At 34.3% G+C, this 12,549-nt stretch overlaps 1 long non-coding RNA gene across 1 annotated transcript in view; it reads left to right on the forward strand.

The window, feature by feature from the left end:
• The window catches only part of LOC128250328 (uncharacterized), a 389,962-nt gene extending 380,298 nt beyond the window's left edge, over positions 1–9,664 (forward strand). The window contains exon 4 of the long non-coding RNA XR_008266355.1: positions 9,358–9,664. This is a non-coding gene — a long non-coding RNA (uncharacterized LOC128250328). The remainder of the gene's footprint in view (positions 1–9,357) is intronic.
• The last annotated feature ends 2,885 nt before the right edge of the window (positions 9,665–12,549 follow it).

The raw sequence follows: 12,549 nt of genomic DNA on the forward strand, positions 1-12,549 counted from the left end.
TATATATATATATATATATATATGTATATATGTATTATATATATACATATATATATATAGATATACATGCATGTATATATTTATAAAATAATATATGCGTATGTATGTTTACATACTTATATATGTATGTGCTGGCGTGTGTGCGTATGTGTTTCTGCATGCCTTTGTAAGCTAGAAAAAGTGGAGACTTTAAGCAACTTTTGACATAATAAAATTTAATAATAAATGAATTATTGATGAACCAACTAGTCATAAATAATTTTTTTTTTCTCGTGAACAAAACTCTAAATAATGTTATTTTCAGAATAGTGATCTTGCAACCATTAGTTTAAAAAGAAACAAAACAAAAACACGAAACTAAAAATAACTAAGGAAAACTGTATTTCATAAAATGTTTAGAGACTAAATGGCGACTCAGATAGTCGAAGAATTACGGGTTAACAAATTATGGGACTTGAGTTTAAATATCTTTTGTTGAGATATGTGTGTGTGTATCGGTAAACGTAACATATTTGCTGAGACTTCGGAGAATTGTATGATGTAATAGTTAGGTGTTCTTGTCAATCTGAATTAAAATTTTAGCTGCTGATTCGGATCTATGTGAGAAAATATTTTTTAACCATTATAATGTAAACTGAAAGCGGCGAGCTGGCAGAAACGTTGGAACACCGGGCGAAATGCTTGGCGGTATTTCCTATGTCTTTACGTTCTGAGTTCAAATTCCTCCGAGGTAGACTTTGCTTTTCATCCATTCGCGGGGTCGATAAATTAAGTACCAGTTGCATACTGTGGTCGTTCTAATCGACTGACCCCCTCCCCAAAAATTTGAAATCTTGTGCTTAGATTAAAAAAAGGTTATGAAGAATCTGAAGGCGGTGAGCTGGCAAAAACATTGTTGTTGCTGTTGTTGTTGTTGTTGTTGCCGCTGTTGCTGTTGATGTTGTTGTTGCTGTTGTTTCTGTTGTTGTTGTTGTTGCTGTTGTTGTTGTTGCTGTTGTTGTTGTTGTTGTAGCTGTTGTTGTTGTTGTTATCGTTTAGTTGGCAGATATTTTAGCTTGAGGTTTAGTAACAACAATCTCTTCAAATCTCGAGTTTTTCTTAGGATTCTTCCAGAATACAGAATAATACTTATCCGCAGGGCGACAATACGAGTTTTATATCAAATTTCTTTGAGTTTTTTAGGTTCTATTGTGAATGTTGTGCTAAATGCACTACTTATTACTACGAGAATATTTGCTGTCTTGGTTTTGGTCTTCTACAGCCTCCTCAGATCCTGATATTTCTCAATTATTTCCATTTATTCAGTATCGACTCTGCTATCATAGGCTGTGATCTATTTTGTCCTCGATAATCACAGCTAATCATAGCATGAACACTGTGGTCAGTTTTATGAGGAAGTCTCACAAGATCTTCTAATTCCCATTTTCTATCACGGACTCTCGTTCGTGTTCATACTACTTTTCGGACGTTGTAAAGTCACATGCTCGGCTAACGTTTTTTGCACGCTTTTGCTTACACAGTAATGTTTGCACTTATACTCATTTTGTGCTAGTATACTGCACTCACTTCAGATAGGTTTTACACTCATCTCCTTTTCTGCAGATTCTACATTTGTTGTTTGACTAAGTTTTTCGATCTTTGCCTTTATCAGATTTGTTCTAAGAACTGTTCCTGAGCAGCTATAATTAACGTTTCTGTTTTTCGTTTTACGTTCCTGTCCATCAACTCTGCTATAAATAGTTGCCCCTTTTCTATCCACTCCCACCTTAATACGTTAAACAAACATTTTAAAAAGCAAGAAAACCGAAGGGCGATGCATCCGGTAATGTCGTCTAGGGTTGACTATGATGTACGAAAAAAATGTAAAGTGGGATGTTCACAGCGAGAAGTACTTTTTGATCATAAGCCGGTTCGGTTAGTGTTTACTTTGATTTAGAAAAAAAAAAAAAAACCCGCAGCAAAAATACAGCAATAGATTATTGAAACAAAACCGAATCGACTGAAATATTAAACACTTTCAAACCAACAACGATGTTTGTTTATATTTTGAATGTCAAATTTATCAGACGATTAATCAATCAACGCACTTCTTTATATCTTATACTTCATTTGGCGATATACCAAACTGTCTGCATTCAACTCCGTTTTAATCTGATTCAGCAACTTTAAAAGAGGTTTGCATCTTAAATATATAAACAAATGTTTTTCCCTTGCACAATGAACCGTCTCTCAGTTGAGAGCGGTCTCTTGCCAGACTATAAGAGTGTTATATCAAGAGGGATGTAAATGTAAATACAATACCGATTTATTTTAATGAAACTCAGACATAAAATATATATCTCAGGTTTATAATCATATTTAACTGTTTCTCTCATATCAGTGAAGAACATCAAAATCAATCAGATTTAAATTCAGAGCAACACGTTTTCTTCACATTCTATTCAATATAATGGAACTTAGAACAACCTATTTAATAACAATTCGAACGTATGTTAGGATATTGACTTCGTTTCTTGTCATCTAGTTTACATGTATATTGACCACGTAATTGATCCCTTCATACACAATTATTCTTTTCTACTCTAGACACAAGGTCCGAAATTTTGGAGGAGAGGGACAGTCGATTAGTTCGACCCCAGTACGCAACTAGTGCTTAATTTATCCACCTCGAAAGGATGAAAGACAAGGTTGACCTCGACAGAATTTGAACTCAGAACGTAAAGTATTTCACCCGGCGTGTTAACATTTCTGCCAGATCGTTACCTTCCTTCATACACAATTATTCTTTTCTGCTCTAGGCACAAGGTCTGAAATTTTTGGGAAACATGGTCAGACGATTAGATCGACCCTTATACGCAAGTGGTACTTAATTTATCGACCCCAGAAAGGATGAAAGGCAAAGTCGACCTCGGCGGAATTTGAACTCAGAACGTAAAGACACACGAAATACCGCTAAGTATTTCACCCAGCTCCCCGCCTTCCTTCATACACATTTATTGTCATATAAATGACAATAATTGTGTGTTTCCCGCTCGTGAGATTTAGATTAATCGTACTGAATCCCGATTACCGTCCTCCAAAGCAAACAAGTACAACATACCTAGTTAGACAAGCTCATTAGACAAGCTAGAAATAAATACATTTCGTTCATATCGCGTCCCACTGTTTTAAAGGTGAGATGTTGCGTTTATAATATATTCAAAGATATAAACTGGGGAATTAAAACATGGAACATGGGATGGTCTTTGGCGAAATTCCTTTGATCATGTATCAACTGGATTAGTTGTGTCCTCGAAAGAAACACTAATAAAAATAACAACACAGAGAACTATATTTTGATGGAATTCATTCCAGAATCATAATAGCGGTTTTTGAAAGTCACTAACGTAATGAAATTTCATTAGAAAATTAATTGAAAAAACGAAAACAAACAAACAAAAGAAAAAAATTACATAATGGTGAAAAAATATGGAATTTTAAGAATTATTATTATTTTTATTTCATTTTTTGGGAATATATTTTTTTATATTGATAATGGTATTTCACTTTAAATCGATTAGTGGAATTAATCTATTAAGTTTTCATTATTGATATGCCATAGACGATGAAGGTGGGGAGGAGAATAAAAGAGATAGATAGATAGATAGATAGATAGATAGATAGATGGCTGGAGAGAAAGAGAGAGAATATAGAGAGTTAGGAGTGAGAGCGTAGGTAAAACAGAGACAAATAAAAGGAGAGAAGCAGAAAAAGTGAGTGTGTATATATATATATATATATGAAGAAAGACAGAGATGGAGAGAGAGGGAGAGAGAGAGAGAGAGAGAGAGAGAGAGAGAGAGAGAGAGAGAGAGAGAGAGAGAGAGAGAGAGAGAATGAGACTAGAGAGGAAGAGAAAAACTGTGTGACAGTTTTTCTCTAAATTGGTGACTGGAAGATAAATCGGGAAACGAAAATAGAGAGAAATTTTTTGGTAGGAGGATTGAGGAGAGAGAGAATGGGGAGAAGTGAGAGAGGTTTGAGTGATAGGTGAGAAGGAAGAAAAATAAAGGTGAAGAGAGAAAAGGTTGCACGTAAATTATACATTGAAAGAATGGAAGAAGAGGGGGAAAAGAGAGACAGAGAAAGAAAGAGAGAGGGAGAGACAGAGAAAGAAAGAGAGAGAGAGAGAGAGAGAGAGAGAGAGTGAGAGAAAGGTAAAAAAGAGGGAAAGCTATGAAATTCAGGTAAAATCTAATGTGTGAAAATGTCTGAAGAGAAAAATCTAATTAGTTGAACGAGATAAGAAAAGAAAGGGAGAGAGAATAAGGTTGTGTGAGATAAAATATTGAGAAATATCGAGTGAGACAAAGAGATATAGAAATTGAGAAGGTGAGATAAAGTAGCAGAAGAGAGATAGAATGTGATCCTGCAGGTAGAATATGGCCGTAATACATGAACAAGCGCAACTTTCATCCTCTGGTTTATTTAGTTACGGAGGGCGCCCATGCTGGGGCACCGTTTTGAAAGGTTTTAAACAAACAAATTGACCCTAGTATTTGCTTTTTTTTTAGTTTTAAAAAGAAGTGGTCCTTATAATAACACATTCTTTCACTGAGTTTCTAGGTAACGTGGATGTAAGTAATCCAAAATCAGTTGTCCCAAACATTTGATCACTATAAGCAAATAATCTGTGTGGTTGTTCGTTGAGAAATTGCCAAACCCAGATACGTCGGCTAATACAGGAGAGCCCATGATATGTGTATGTGTGTGTATGTATGTGTGTTTGTGTGTGTGGTAAATCACGCTGAAATGGACTCCTGTACCTGGTGAATATATATGCCGAGGTAGAGTATCACTTCCTAGTCTACATTTTTAAAAATGTGATGTAGTTAAGCATTTAATCTGTGTTATCATAATGAGATTAGGTGAATCCCTGAAAGAACGGTTTTGTATTTGTGTGAAATGGCGCTGTGAACACCCACTGCAGAAGATTCAATTATCCACAACGGCGAAATATGCGTAGGGAAGAAATGGTAGTGATACGTTGCTACGCTGTGGCATAGAACTCGAAACGGTTGAGAATCGAACGCTTAATTACACAGCCATGTTTGTGTTGAATATTTTTTATTTGACATTTCTGTTTTTTTTTCTTATGTAAGTGAAGAAATAATTTTTGAAGATTGAATTTGAGACGGTTTTCAAAATAGTTTCAATTTCTTTAGCAAATATTTTATCTGGCATTTATACTGCTTCATAAAATTAGAAAAGTTTGCCTTTATTATAGTTTTTTATGTTAAAATGTTTCTTTACATTTAATACACGTCATTTCATTAACTTCGTCTCAATTATGAACACCATAGAAATAAAACTATTTAATCTGATCCTATGCTTAATTTTAAAAACATTCTAGTGAATTATTACGAATTAATTAACATCATTCACGTTGTACAATTTTTAACGTCTTTGAATAAGCACAGTAATGTATCAGTAATGTAAATGTTTTATAACATTACACTGTATCCGGTAGTGAGGCTCCAGTTAGGGAGTCCTGGAGATGTGGGAAGCGAGGAGTCGTACCTAATTTCCATTTCTCTGAAGTCCGTTCTGACCCGCAACGCTAGTACCTGTAGGGACCCATCTGTAGATCAATTATATTTCTCAGGGATAGAGCAGGTTCGCGCAATTTGCATACACACAATCGCTGTACACTTAATAATCGGCGTATTTCTCTCTGCAATTCAATTAGAATATGTTTCGTTTTTTTTGTTTTTTTTTTGTTTTCTTTCAAATTTCCTAAGGCAGATTATACGCTAACACAAGATATGTAAAATCCTGGAAACACTGTTACCATATCCGCAGAACAGCGATGTAGAAGTTATCAACTTTCTACATGTTGTAAGATCTTTTGTGCACGAAGTCGGAATGAAATTGGGAGCCTCTGGCGAGAATACTTCGACTGTACATAATGTTCTAAACATTTCGACATTATAATGTCACTGCAATTCATCCGATGGAAGATCAGTATATTGGTTAGATCCCTTGGTTGGTTGGATTCACAACCTCTAACTTTCTTTGAATTATATATTTATATATATATATATATTGGAAAGAATAATAAGGTACTCCAGATACCTGGATGGTTGTACATTTACAGATACTTATTAATATGTCACATGTTTTATAAATATTAGCGCTGGCACCTATTCTTGTAGGTTCTTCGTGCAAACACTAATATTTATAAAACATGTGACATATTAATAGAAATCTGTGAATGTACAACCATCCAGGTTTATGAGGACCTTATTACTTTTTCTAATATATAATTCCTGTACATCACCTTCAAAATTTCCAATATATATATATATATATATATATATATATATATATATATGCGAGAGCGTACTGGAAATTTCCTGGCTTTAGGTAAAAGAAAATACAGGAGTATCAGTTACTTGCGATTTTATTCAACATATTCACATTTCATATTCACACACTTATTGCAGGAGTACTTCAAATTTTCTGAGCCATGTAAAAGAAGTCGGAAGGTTGGACGCCCAAACCGGCCTTTGGTGTTACTCTTACAGCAACCCCCTCGTATATGTGTGTGTATATTATATATAGGTGCTTGTCGACCTTAGTAATATATCTATCATACAAAGAAATACGAATGCCGTAAAATTAACCGATTTTAGTTGGCTCCATATAAGACGTACAGTTAGTGACGAATAATGAAATGACAATCAAACGTTATTTTTGAGTGAGGGAAATAAATTGTTCTCTGCGTCTTCAATTTTATAAGACAGTAGCGTAATGGATTTGAAGGAGAAATTTGGCTGCATATTGTATAATGTTCGAGTAATGTTAATTTACTAAGCTGGAGACACTCATGGCAACAACGAATGGTACTTCGGATAAGGTGGAAGAAACTATCATCTCGTTCATTGAATAAATGAAATAAAATGAAATAAAATAAATACTACTTAAATGCATGAATAACTAATCAGAAATGAAGATTAAAAGAATTCTAATCTGGATTACCTTTCAATTTTAATTAAAGAATTAAATTTTTGGAATTAATCAACCAAATTTGTTTAATGTTATATCACAAAACCAATGCCGTTTCTTTTTATTTTACGAAAACGAAATAAATCAAACTTTATTCCGTTGGTGTTGCTTTAGTTTATTAATTTATTTATTTATGTATTTATTTGTTTGTTTTTGTTTTGTTTGTTTTCTCCTGAGTTTGACTTTGTGGATTTGATATCTATTGGAAATAGAGTTACGTAAACTTGAGCAGCCAGCGCGGGAACTTCTATGCAGCCGTACCCATTCTGCTAGAAAACCAGTTCAAGAGTCAAGATATCACATGATGTTGTACAATAAAAGCTCACATTTGATACATACTCTTCAAGAGTGAGATTCTACGCAGTCTCTCTACATGCAAAACATAGCAGTCAAACACAATACTGTTTTAAATATCTCAAAATAACAACTTAAAAACTGAAGGATACGTTATATAAAAATATATGATATGTGGGTGAAGCTGGCATAGTCTGTCTTCTAAAAGCATCCATCTCTAAAATTATTCATTATCCTCTTTAAAATGGTAAGTTCTTACTATAATATAGTTTTTTTTTTTTTTTTTTTGATAGAAGCATCATCAAGTTTGGATGAATGCCAGCCTGCCTACCTCTCTCTATGCCACCCGATCTTCTATTTGTGTTTTTAGGTCTTGAACGTGGCATCCAATATCTACAAACTGTTGAATATACGTCTTCCGTGGTCTTCCGGCCGCTGTGGTACCATGATTTGGTGTCCACGGCAACACATTACTCACAAATTCTTCTTTATTTCTCCAGCAGTGGCCAGCAACCATCAATCTCTGCTCTTGTATGGTTGATGAGTGAGTTGATACATTTCCATATAACCGCGCCGATTACTCGCTGCTTTATTAGGACTATGATATCGATTTCAAATGCCTCTAATAATTTTGTCCGCGTATTGACGATTGTGCCCTCTTGCCACCTTAGTAAGACAGTAATATTAACAAAATTATTCTCGGTTTGCACATAAGGTTTATTCTCTTGAACAATGCGAAGCCGTTTCTGCTCTCCAGAGATTAACAGCTTATAAGCACACACGCACACACTCACACATACATACACACACACTTACACACACACACTCACACACGCAAATATACACACGCACACATACATATATGCGCACACATATATGCACACGGATACACCGCACTACAATTGTGCTAAATTAAATGAAACATGTTTATGGTTAAAATATGATTTGTTCACAAAATGAATGACATAAAAATGAAATAAAACATTTTCGTTTCTTTTTATTAACATTGATAATTAATTTACAGAGCGCTAATTTAAATAATCACATGTTATGTTTTAATCGCACTAGACATAAAAATAGCGGAATTCCATAACTTTCTATTGGCAAAGAAGTTTGTGTTGTGCTTCAAATTGTTGCCTACGAACAAAGGATGAAAATCATAAAAATTATTGAGGAGCGTTTTGAACCGGCAATAACAATAGAAAAACCATTCTCGAATTCAATATCAGGGCTAGATACGGAAGCAGAGTCAACATTTCTATTCATTCAGCATTTATCACAATTTCTTGTTATGGTTATTTCTATAGATTTTCTACAGAAATTATAGCCAGCCCTGATTTTTCTTACGTTTCGCATCCGAGAAGCTTCATGTAAATAGCAACAATGAGATCGAAGATAGAAAATGGTTAATGGGTGTATATGCCATATTTCAGGCATTCTTGCTCCTTCATCAACACTACGTCCAACCTATTGATCATCCATTAACTCATTGTTTAAATAGCCACTAAATATAGTGGTGTATCGTTACTGAATATACCAATTTTACATATTAAAATTCCTGGAAGCTGTTACGCAAATATTAATGATTTGTAGGTACGTAGTATTTCGTTATGCAACCAAAACGTTTTCATAGCTCATTACTATCTTCTATCGTGTTAGCAGTGCTATTACACGACTTCTTTAGGTTATATGTATAAAGTTTCTATAGAAATTATCGTCAGCACTGATTTATGTCAATGTTCTAAATATAATATGAACTTGAATTTATAAATGAAAGCTCAGATTTTGTTAAACATAATTTTTGTCATTCCTGTGTTGAACATAATGTTTCCATCTGTGTTAATATGCATAGAATTATGTTTATAACTGTTGAAGCCAGTGAGAGATGTTTTATTGAATTTTGCATTCATAAGGTATTCCTTCTTTTTCTTTTATTATTCTCAGATATATGCCTCGTAACATCGAAGAAGAAAACATCGCTCGATTCCTTCAATTTTTTTTTCTCTTTTATTCCAGGTTCAATACATAAAGACACCGTGACATATACTCGGAATCAGAAAGTCATGTCATTGCCGGTACAATCACTGAACAGCATCAATCAGAATGATGTCAAGAAAGTGTTATTATACGGTGAGAACGTGAGCAGAGAAAGAAAATGGTGAGAATTGATGTCAAGGAAAGTAATCTTGTCTGATCGATAATCCAAGTCTTGACAAAAGAAAGGACCTACAGCGAGGCTAAGGCTTAAAGGGAGAAAGCAGAATGATGATAAACCAACATTAGGTAACATTTCAGGAGGTGAGCTGGCAGAATCGTTAGCGTGCCGAGCAAAATGGTTAGGGACATTTCATCTGGCCTTCGTTTTGAGTTCAAAGGGCCGACTTTACCTTTCATTCTTTCAGTTTCAATAAACAAAATGTATGAATTAAACAATGGAGTCAAAGAAATCGACTTAACCGTTGTTTTTTTGGTGTTTAGACAGGGTCCGTTTTGATTGACCAATCATTTTGCCCAAAGCTTTCCATCCATGACTTGCTGCTTTTCATCTAGTATTTCCCTAGCCCCTTTTTTGAGCCAGCAGTGTACTCTATGAGGAATATCTCACAGCTTTTACTTGAAAGTTGGCCGAACATATAGAAGCTGTCATACTGGTTCGCCAACGATCATTTTCCATTTCACGGTCACTCTTGCGTGGATCAAATTAATTGTTTGGAATCTCACCAGCCAATTACCTGCTTCAAATTTTTACAGTGGATTGAACAAATTTACAATCAACGGTTTCCTCTTCGGTTAAAATTATTCAGCGTGCTTTTCTCGGTTAAATGTTTATGGGGGAATATTATGCAATAGATTTTGTTACTATTTCTCCTGGCGGGAGTCTATGGGTCTGCTATAGGCAGCATATGCTTTTTTATGCGTTCGGGAGTCTGGAAACGGAGGTGGGGCGCCCCGGGTGGCACACACTCTAGCTACGCTAGTGCCTCCAGGCTATACTCCATCGGTTCATCACTACAGTGTGAATATGAATGTCGCTTCAAATTATACAAAGCGCTGTTTAAGAAGTAATTTTATGTGTCAGGTGACACTTGGTTGAACAAACCTATGATGAAATGCATTGCAAATATAACCAACTAGACATTCCTTCAGGTGTAATTAATATTGAACAAAACAATCCATGGAGTTGGGGTTTTAGACTGAAAGATAGAATTTGAGGCAGATTTATCTGCTATGTTCAGTAAGTCGACAGGCTTCATAGAGTGTCCAACTTCCTATCGCGTAAATCTGAAATGATCCTTCAAATTTAACAAATTTTTAAATGCTTAAATTTTAAAACTGGAATTTTTAATCAAGCAATTTTCAAAACCAAAAATTAATGACCGCATGAAAATATTGATTAGGAACGTTTTATTGTTTGAATATAAATATGGGAGTAATTCATCACCTCATTGCTCTGTGCCTTTCTGGCGTATATCATAACGGCTTAGATTTAATGTACCGTCGTAAATTCTTAATATCATTACATGGCTAGGGATTTTAAAGAGGAGAAAACATAATCTGTTATATTTGCAACTTTCATCTGCATATTTGTGGCTTTAACAAATCTGTAGCATTAAAAAATCAAAATAACCCCTGTAAAGTTCTTCGCAATTAAAAGGTAAAATGAAAAAAAGGATCGAAAGCACAAATAAAAACCTAATTGAATATTTCTGGAAATAATTAATACCAATCTATCTAATTAAATTCAGTTTCTACAGCAGGAGGAAAGGTGTTTTAATTAAATATGAATATATTTTAATATATAAAATATATATATCAAAATAAATACTTTTACTTACTCTACTGGTAGAAGATATGGCTACTTAGAAATCGGTATAATCTTTATGTAAAATTCAAATAGGGGATTGTGACTTGTACAAGTTTCAACATACATTGATAAAGGCAATTTTGTTTGTTTTGTTTGTTTAAAGTTGGTTCAGAACAAAAAAAATTATAGGTAATTATAGAGTGAATTTTAGTGCTTATAAATCTGATATTTTCCTATCCTTCCTTAATACCGGTTCCCATATGCTAATCATATCTACACTCAGTCTGCTTAGGAGGTTATTGTGTCCTAGCATATGTGCTGCCTCTATTAGCTTTCATATTTCCCAGTGGTGTTCTATGTCTATTATTTTAACTTCATCCCACAGGGGAAGGTAGCCTCCATTTTTTCATACATGATCACCAATACCCGATTTATCATTATCTCCTCGTGTCACAGCTTTACGATGTTCTTCTACGCTTATTTTGATGTTAAAATAATTGTTTAAGTTCTTTTTCCTTCTATCATGCGTATGAAACTTTCACACATTTCTACCAGTTTTGCTGCTATAAATATTACCACTGACTCATACACATTTAGCTGTTACATTGGAAGGTTCGATTCTATTAAAGTCCCTGCATAAATACGTGTCTTCGGTTTTGTTGGTAGGTGTATGCGACCGTATGTTTCACACGTTCGTGGAGCGAATGTTAAATGGGTGTCCGTTCAGTATAATTATAGAAAACATTTTCTTCCAAAGTCTCTACGCCCACAGTATGAGCATACATTGCACGATATGTAACAAAGGATATAAACATAAGCTTAGGCATACACCCATGAATACATATGTGGATTTATATAGCAACTTTATATCATAATTCCAAGTAAATGCCGGATATTTTAAACTGATTTTCGTATTTCTCTGTCCATTTACTAAAGAAATATATACAACTGCTACTTTGTAAAATGTGAGAGTAGCAACGGAGCATGTGTAAATATTTACTGTTCTATGTCTATGTATGCGTTTGTCCATCCATGTAAATATGTGTGTGTGTGTGTGTTTGTGCGTGTGTGTTTGTGTGTGTGTGTGTGTGTGTGTGTGTGTGCGTGTGGGCCTGGGTGTCTGTGTGTCATTGTAGGTTTTAATAAATCGTGATTCATTTCAATTGTAAACTTAGCTCATATTACGCTGCAAATATAAAAATCGCTCTCCTGTTACGAAATCTGCCGTAGGCCAATTTATATCGCCGTGTGTATATATAGATAGATACATAAGCATATGTACATATGTGTATGCATGTGCAGTCATTTCTATAAAACTATATATATCGATACGCAAATATTTTCAAATACATATGCAAATACGTAATATATAAATATATATATATTTATATATTTATATATAT

This window comes from Octopus bimaculoides, chromosome 20 (genome assembly GCF_001194135.2).
Source record: "Octopus bimaculoides isolate UCB-OBI-ISO-001 chromosome 20, ASM119413v2, whole genome shotgun sequence".
In the NCBI taxonomy this organism is placed as follows: Eukaryota; Metazoa; Mollusca; class Cephalopoda; order Octopoda; family Octopodidae; genus Octopus; species Octopus bimaculoides.